This window comes from Nicotiana attenuata, chromosome 2 (genome assembly GCF_001879085.1).
Source record: "Nicotiana attenuata strain UT chromosome 2, NIATTr2, whole genome shotgun sequence".
In the NCBI taxonomy this organism is placed as follows: domain Eukaryota; kingdom Viridiplantae; phylum Streptophyta; class Magnoliopsida; order Solanales; family Solanaceae; genus Nicotiana; species Nicotiana attenuata.
Genome location: NC_031990.1, coordinates 77,776,814 through 77,784,269, shown reverse-complemented (window position 1 = coordinate 77,784,269; position 7,456 = coordinate 77,776,814).

Below are 7,456 nucleotides of genomic sequence, written 5' to 3'. Positions count from 1 at the left end.
CGTCACCTAATCCTCTCTTCTTTCAAATGCTCTCAAGTCTAAACCCTAATCGGACCTCGCCGTCACTCATCTATGGCCCTTCATGGTGGTTTCTCACCACCCCCAGGCCTCTAACGGCCTCTCCTCTACTGGTATCACCATCTCTAGGGTCCTCAAGGGACCAGGGTTAGTTTGCTTGCATCTATGGCCCTTTCTTGCCTGTTTCAGGTTGTTCCGGTTTGATTCCATGTAAGATCTTCCCATATCTATGGGTTTCTAAGCTTGCTTCTTCACCTATGTGTTGCTCTTCTCGAAACCCTAATTTTGGTCCTTTGAACTTCTCAGATCTGTGCAAGATCTGAGATAGATCGAACATATTTCGTATGCGTTTTACAAGAACCTTCTCATTTTTGCAAGAACTTTCTGATTTTCGAATAGTTTTCCATTTTTTCTAAACTAGGGTTTCCGAAAATTTCTTTTTCCAAAATATTTGATGATTTTGAGTGTTTAATCTTCTGTTTCTTATATGTTTTAACCGATTTCGTGAGGTTTGCTCTAACCTTAACTCATCTATACTAAAAGCCCTAATTTTTCGATATTTTTGTTTGGTTTCTGAGTTACTTGTGTACTGACTTTGTCCTTGCTGTGCTTCTCGTGATTTTTCTTTAGACCATTAGATGTCTTGTGATTTTTTTAGCCTAATATATCTCTACTAAGTTTCTTGGTTCAGCTTTTCTACCAATTCTATATGTCTATGTTCATCCTGGCTATTCTTGGTAAACCTATATTTTTTGCCTTAAATCAGGGTTGTTTTGAATTCTTGATTTACCAATTTGTTTCGTTAAAACCTATGTGTTGAATCCTGACTATTCCTTTCTTGCCTATTTGAATTGTCTGCGATATTTGCTGATTCTTTACATGATTTTCTCTTTTAATTAAACCCTTGATTATTCTGAAGTTCTTATTTTGGTTTGATTTGAACTCTTTTCCTTAACAAAACCTTTGATTCTTACTGCCCTACTCGGTTTAATTGAACTTCTTGCCTTAATTAGTTTTCTCTTGCCTTATTTGTTATTTGCTAATTCTCACCAATTGTTTCCTTAATTGAACTCCTGTTCATTCACTCCTAATTACCTACTCTATACCCAAGTCTTACTTGATTCCCTTCCTTAAATATCTGTCCTGCTTTTACCGTTGATTGATTATCCCTTGATTAAGGGGAAGACTTACTGATTTTACGCGTGTGACTGATTTTGTGAATTTTCCCTAATTGCTACATAATTGATCCCTTACCTTATTTTGTTTAACTCTGACTACTATATATGCCTTTACCTATTCTCACTTCTGGACACGAACAATAGGTCAAAAACTACCACTTTTACACTCTAAAAAAGGCTCTCTCTGCTCTCTTTTCTACTTGTGATCTTTGTTATTCTAGCCGGCTGCAAGCCAAGGCTGGAAATTGCACAATACCTTTCTCATATCTTGTGTTTCTTTAACTAGGTATGCTTCTGCTTAATTTTTAAGACTCTAGACCTATGTGTTTATTTGCTGCATCAGTTCATATGGCATGAGTCCATCCTTGCTTCTGTTTACTGCTTACCCAGCATGATAAATATTGCCTATTCAAATTTGTGATTAGCATGTTTCCACTAAGCTTGCTTGTTTGGTATCTTGTTTCACATATGTAACTAAGCCTGTTTGACTAACTACTGTTTATCCTAAACTCTGCTTTTGTGCAATTAGCATGCCTTCACTTGTTAATATTTGCCTAGCATAAGTCCTTGCCTGTTCTGCCTCACTCCTGCTAAGTTATCTAATCTCCTTAGAGTGACTCTAGCTGTGATTATCTGTCCTCAACATGTTTCTGCTGTGACCTTGGCTGCATGACCTGCATTCTACCTAACCTACTAGCTCTATATAACCCCTCAAAAACTCCATGTATTCTGTTGTTTGTGTGCTTCATTGAGGTGTACTCTCTGTGTTCCCAACCCCTCTTCCCTTGTGTGAAAGCTGTTTGCCAAAGTACTCCCTAAAACTGTTTGTTCTATGACTTCTGTTCTAATTGCTAATTGTTTCTTTACACTTTCCTCAAACTGTTTTATCATTAAAGCATACTGGTTTTTTCAGAAATTCTTTTCAATCCTAAGACCTTTCTTTATACTGTCTATTAAACTCTTTCAAACCATTATGCACTTCCACTTACTCCTAGAATACTAGGTCCTGCCCCTCTAGTATGTGTACTGCTTAGAGACCCTTGAGATCTCTCTGAACTCTGGCATATCAGGGCTGGCACTTCCACACTGCACCTAAATCAGTTATTATTTGAGGAATGTCTAGCTGTGAGCACTGCCCGGGATACTTGACGTCCTTAAGGAACTCTGACACACCTAGACATGAAATTGGCTATGGAACTTTGGGCATTTGAGGTTACTGGAGGCTTGGAAATCACTTTGGGACTACTTCTGGCTCCGTACAGCTTAATTTCTGTTCTATTTATGTAATTCATTCAATTCTTAGTCTGTAATAATTATTATAAACAAACAGTGGGGTGACTAGTAAAAGGGAGGGTAGTTATATACTGTGGATAAAGTTGGGTAGATACCATGCCTATAGGGTCCATGTTGATTCAAATATGTTTGTTAGATAACATGCCTATAGGATCTGCTTTGGTTTAAATAAGTTCTGTTTGCTTTACTTCCACACAATTAGAAGCCATGCCTATAGGATCTAATTCAGCTTTTAATAATTAGATACTATGCCTATAGGAGTTAAAATCGGCTTTAATAGAAATCATGCCTATAGGGATTTCACTTTGGTCAAATAAGTTTTGCTTGTTTCGCCTTATATTTAATTAGAGATCATTCCTATAGGACCTAAAACCAGCTTAGCTAGATCTAAAAAATTCGGTTTAACTCTTGTTTATAGGTTCTGAATCGGTTTAATTAACTAATCTACCCGTTTCTCTAATAAGTTATCAATGCTACCTTAATTAATACTACTAGAGAGCATGCCTATAGGATCCAAATGGACTGTTTAAATTTGCTTACTATTTTTCTGCATTCCTAATCAATAATAGATATCATGCTCATAGGACATCACTGTTATACGCCTAGGAAAGCCTATAGGGCGATTAAAAATCATGCAACTATAAAACTATGTTCTGTTATCTGTGACTGCTCATATTCAACAGGTCTAAAATCAGTAGGCAAGCTGAATAGGTCTTTGACACTTTGGTCCTAATTCAATACTGTATACTTTCTGCTCACCTAGATATCATGTTCTAAGGTTTTCTCTTAAAAACTTGAAACTGTTGTTTGAGACGTGTACTTACTTGTTCTGTTTGTAGAGATAAAGATGTGTGACGACCCGACCCGTCATCACGTGAGTTACCACCCCGTTTCTCCCATTTTATGCTTCTTCATGTTTCATTATCGGTATTTTGTGTGTTAGAGTTGATTTGGGTTGGTTTTGGTAGGAAATGAGGCACTTACTCTTTAAGGAAGGTTTGGTTTGGAAAAGTCAATCAGATGTTGACTTATGTGTTCGAGGGCTCAGATGTGATTTTCGGTGATTCGGTTACCTTCGGGGAATGATTTGTGACTTAGGAGTGTTATCGGAAGTGATTTTGGAGGTCCGGTGTAGAATTAGGCTTGAATTGGCGAAGTTAGTATTTTGGCAATTTCCGGTTGATAGGTGAGATTTTGATCCGAGGGTCGGAATGGAATTCCGAGAGTTGCAGTAGCTTCTTTAGGTGATTTGGGATGTGTGTACAAAATTTTAGTTGATTCGGAGGTGTTTTGGTCGGGTTTTTGATTGAATGCAAGCTTCGGAAGATTTGGATGAACTTAGGCTTGAATTTGATGTAATTTGATGGTTTATGTGTTATTTGTGGTGTTTTGATAATTCGAGCAAGTTTGAATAAGGTGTTGGATCATGTTTGTGTTTTTGGTTGAGGTCCCGGGGGCCTCGGGGTGAGTTCGGATGGTTAAACGGAGAGTTTCGGAATTTTTGCATGGTTAAGGTCTGCTGGTATCTGGTATTTTCGCACTTGCGGTTATGGGACCGCAGGTGCGGTCACGCAGAAGCGGAGGTGGAACTCGCAGAAGCGAAAAGGAGCTTAGGCAGTTTTCGCAGAAGCGGAAGTGTGGACCGCAGAAGCGGTTCTGCTGGTGCGAAATTGGAGCCGCTGAAGCGGCCGGGGATTTTAAAGAGGAAACCGCAGAAGCGGTCCCGCATAAGCGGAAACGGGACCGCAGAAGCGAGATGACTGGGCAGATTTATTTAATTTCATCTTCGCGAATTTTTGAAGGGTTTCACATTTTTAACTCGGACTTGGAGAGTTTTTGGGTGATTTTGAAGGGGGTTTCAAGGGCTTTCATCAGGTATGAACTCTTGGACTTAAAAACATGATTCTATGGTGTAAATACATGGATTAGAGCTGAAAACTTAAGAAATTAAAGGTCAAAAATGGTGGTTTAGGGCTTGAACCTAAGAGAGCTTAAACTAGGGATTTGAGGGGTCAAATGGACTCCGATTCTTGTGATTTTGATATGTATAGACTCGTGGCGAGATAAGGAATCCGTTGGTGTGGAAGTTTCTGAGTTTCGAGAAGTGGGCCCGGGCCTCGGGTTTTGCTAAATTCGGGAATTTTGTTGTTTTTTGATTATTTTTGATTGGGTTTTGTTCCCTTGGCATGTTGTAACGGATTTGTTGTGGTTTTGGCTAGATTCGACGCGCGTGGAGGCCGAATTGAGGGGCAAAGGCGTCGCGAGCTAGAGATTTCGCCAGTTCGAGGTGAGTAATGATTGTAAATGATATTCAGAGGGTTTGAAACCTCGGATTGCACATCATAGTGCTATGTTGAGGTGACTTGCACGCCGAATAGCGAGCGTGGGGTAGAGCACCGTTGGGGATTATGACTTAGTCCATCCCGATTAATAATTTTACCACGTATTTGATTGAAATCAGTTTGCTATCATCATTATTTGGGCTGAATGCCATATTTGGGCTTCGTGCCAACTATTTGAACCCTTCGGGGATTGTTGTTGATAATTCCTCACTGGTTTAATTATATATATTTGAACTCAGTCATGTTATTTCCTACTGTTTTCAAAACTCAGCCATGTTCACTCAGTTTTAATACTCAAATGATATTTAAATGATGTTTTGGGCTGAGAAACACTGTTTTATTGTTGCTCGAGTGGCTTATATAATTTTGTTGACTGAGTAAGGCCGAGGGCCTGTATTGTGAGGATACTTATGGATCGGGCTGCGCGCCACAGCAGTGTTATACTGTTATTGATATGAGGCCGAGGGCCTAGTTTGATGCTACGAGATGGCTTGATATTGCGCTTGGGCCGTAAGGGGCCCCTCCCGGAGTCTGCACACCCCCAGTGAGCGCCGTCGACGATAAATGGATCGGGCTGCACGCTGCAGCGATATGTGGAGCGGGCTGCACGCCGCAGTGGTACCGGTACTGTTTGATGTGTTTACCTTATTTCATTTGTCTGTCGTTATATGCTGTTTGTGCTTCTTCTTGCAATATTCACCTGTTGTTCTGGTATTATCTGATAACCGAGTGTGGTGCCGAGAGGCGGACTTCTGTGCTTATCTGCACTATTTGTTTTTGCATTCAATTGCATAACTGTTGAAAAAGTCATTTTCAAAAGAGGTTTTAAACTGAGCTAAGTTATTTCTAAAGGTTTTACAGCTTCACTGCTTTCTCTCAAAGGGATTTTCAATGTTCCTATATAGCATGATGGTTTGCTTTACGAGATTTCTTACTGCTCAGTTGTTATTTACCCTTATTACTCACTGAGTTGGAGAACTCACCGTACTCCCTGCACCTCGCGTGTAGATGCAGGTATTTGTTCACCCGGTAGCGGGTTTTGGCTGATCAGTGGCAGAGCTATAAGAGTAGCAAGGTGACTGCCTGCGTTCGCAGCACCATTTTTCTCTCTTTTGGTTCATTATTCTGGCTTTGTATATTAGGTCTTGTAGTTGTATTTTTACTCGGATAGATGCTCGTGACTTGTGACACCCCGGTTTGGGCTGTGTTGGGTTGTAATTTCGTTAATTAATATTATTAAGTCATATTTTTGCTAATCATTTATGCTTAACTATTTTGAAAGAGACGAGTTGGGTTAGTTGGCTGGCCTTGTCCTCACGAGAGGCGCCATCACGACCAGTGTGGGGTTTGGGTCGTGACAAGTTGGTATCAGAGCCTAGGTTACTAGGTCTCACGAGCCATGAGCAGGTTTAGTAGAGTCTCGCGGATCGGTACGGAGACGTCTGTATTTATCCTCGAGAGGCTGCAGAACCTTTAGGAAAACTTCACATTCTTGAATTCTTATCGTGCGTCCTTGATTCAGCTTGAAAAGAAACTCTTGAAATTCCTTCCACGCGTTTGTATGCGCGCATGAGCGCTCAGTATCAGATGTGCGTTGATGGCTTGTGATTCCTCGATCGAGGGGCGAGATGTAATCTCTATGAGTTTAGGTTGGGCCAGTCTGGAGGACTTGAGGCCGGATCTTTGCCTATGGCTTGAGCACCGAGGTGCTGATTGTGTGAGCAAGTGTTTTGAGCTTATATGCTTGGTATAGTCCCTATTAGCGGGAATGGCGGTTGGATATCTAGGTGATGAGTATGTTAGTACTGCGAGATGTATCTATATGACTTGGTAGTGACGAAGAAGTCTGCTGAATAATAGATGAACTGTTAAGTGTTTGATTCCTATTGTGATTTGATGTGTAGCCCCAGTTATGGGCGCGTGAAAAATCGTTTCGTGTCTCCTAGTTGGGGAGTGAAGTGCATTTCATATGGCGGTATGAGTCCAGACTCAGGAACACTAAGAGGCTGTGTAATGTGTATGACGATGGAAGGTATACGGAAATATTAAATTGAGGCGAAGTAGGTGGGTTATCTCCTGCAGGGTGTTATTAAGTGGTATAATCCTTATGTGTATGTTAGAAGGTCTCAGGTGTAATTGAAGGGTACGTGTTGAAACTTGAGATTTCGAATTGCTTAAGAGAGTGGGCTTCACTATTGCGGGGTTGAATGCGAGATTTGCAGAAGAGTTAATCTCACTGTGAAGGATTGAGTTTAATCTCACTATGGTATTAAGGCAGCAATAGAGTATGTGCGTTATGAGTTGTTGGGAGTGTTTTGATCCATGGCTTCGAGCCAAGTTGGGGAGTTCGCTATTGATTAGCTAATTGTACGGTTATGTGCTATGTTGGTTCCGGTTTGAGGCATGCTGGCGAATCAGTTCTGGTTGCGGAAATTGAGCCGAGGATGGAACGAGTGAAGGCAAATTTTGACAAAGGTTATATTGTGCCTCGTAGATGTGTGAGAATCACAGGATGTCTTAAGCTGTTGTTGGTAAAGAATGCTCGGTGCATGGAGCAGGAAGATGTTTGTTTGTATTGGGATGAGGTCATATCCTGCGGTGTCAGAGTGCTAATGAGGCACGGGT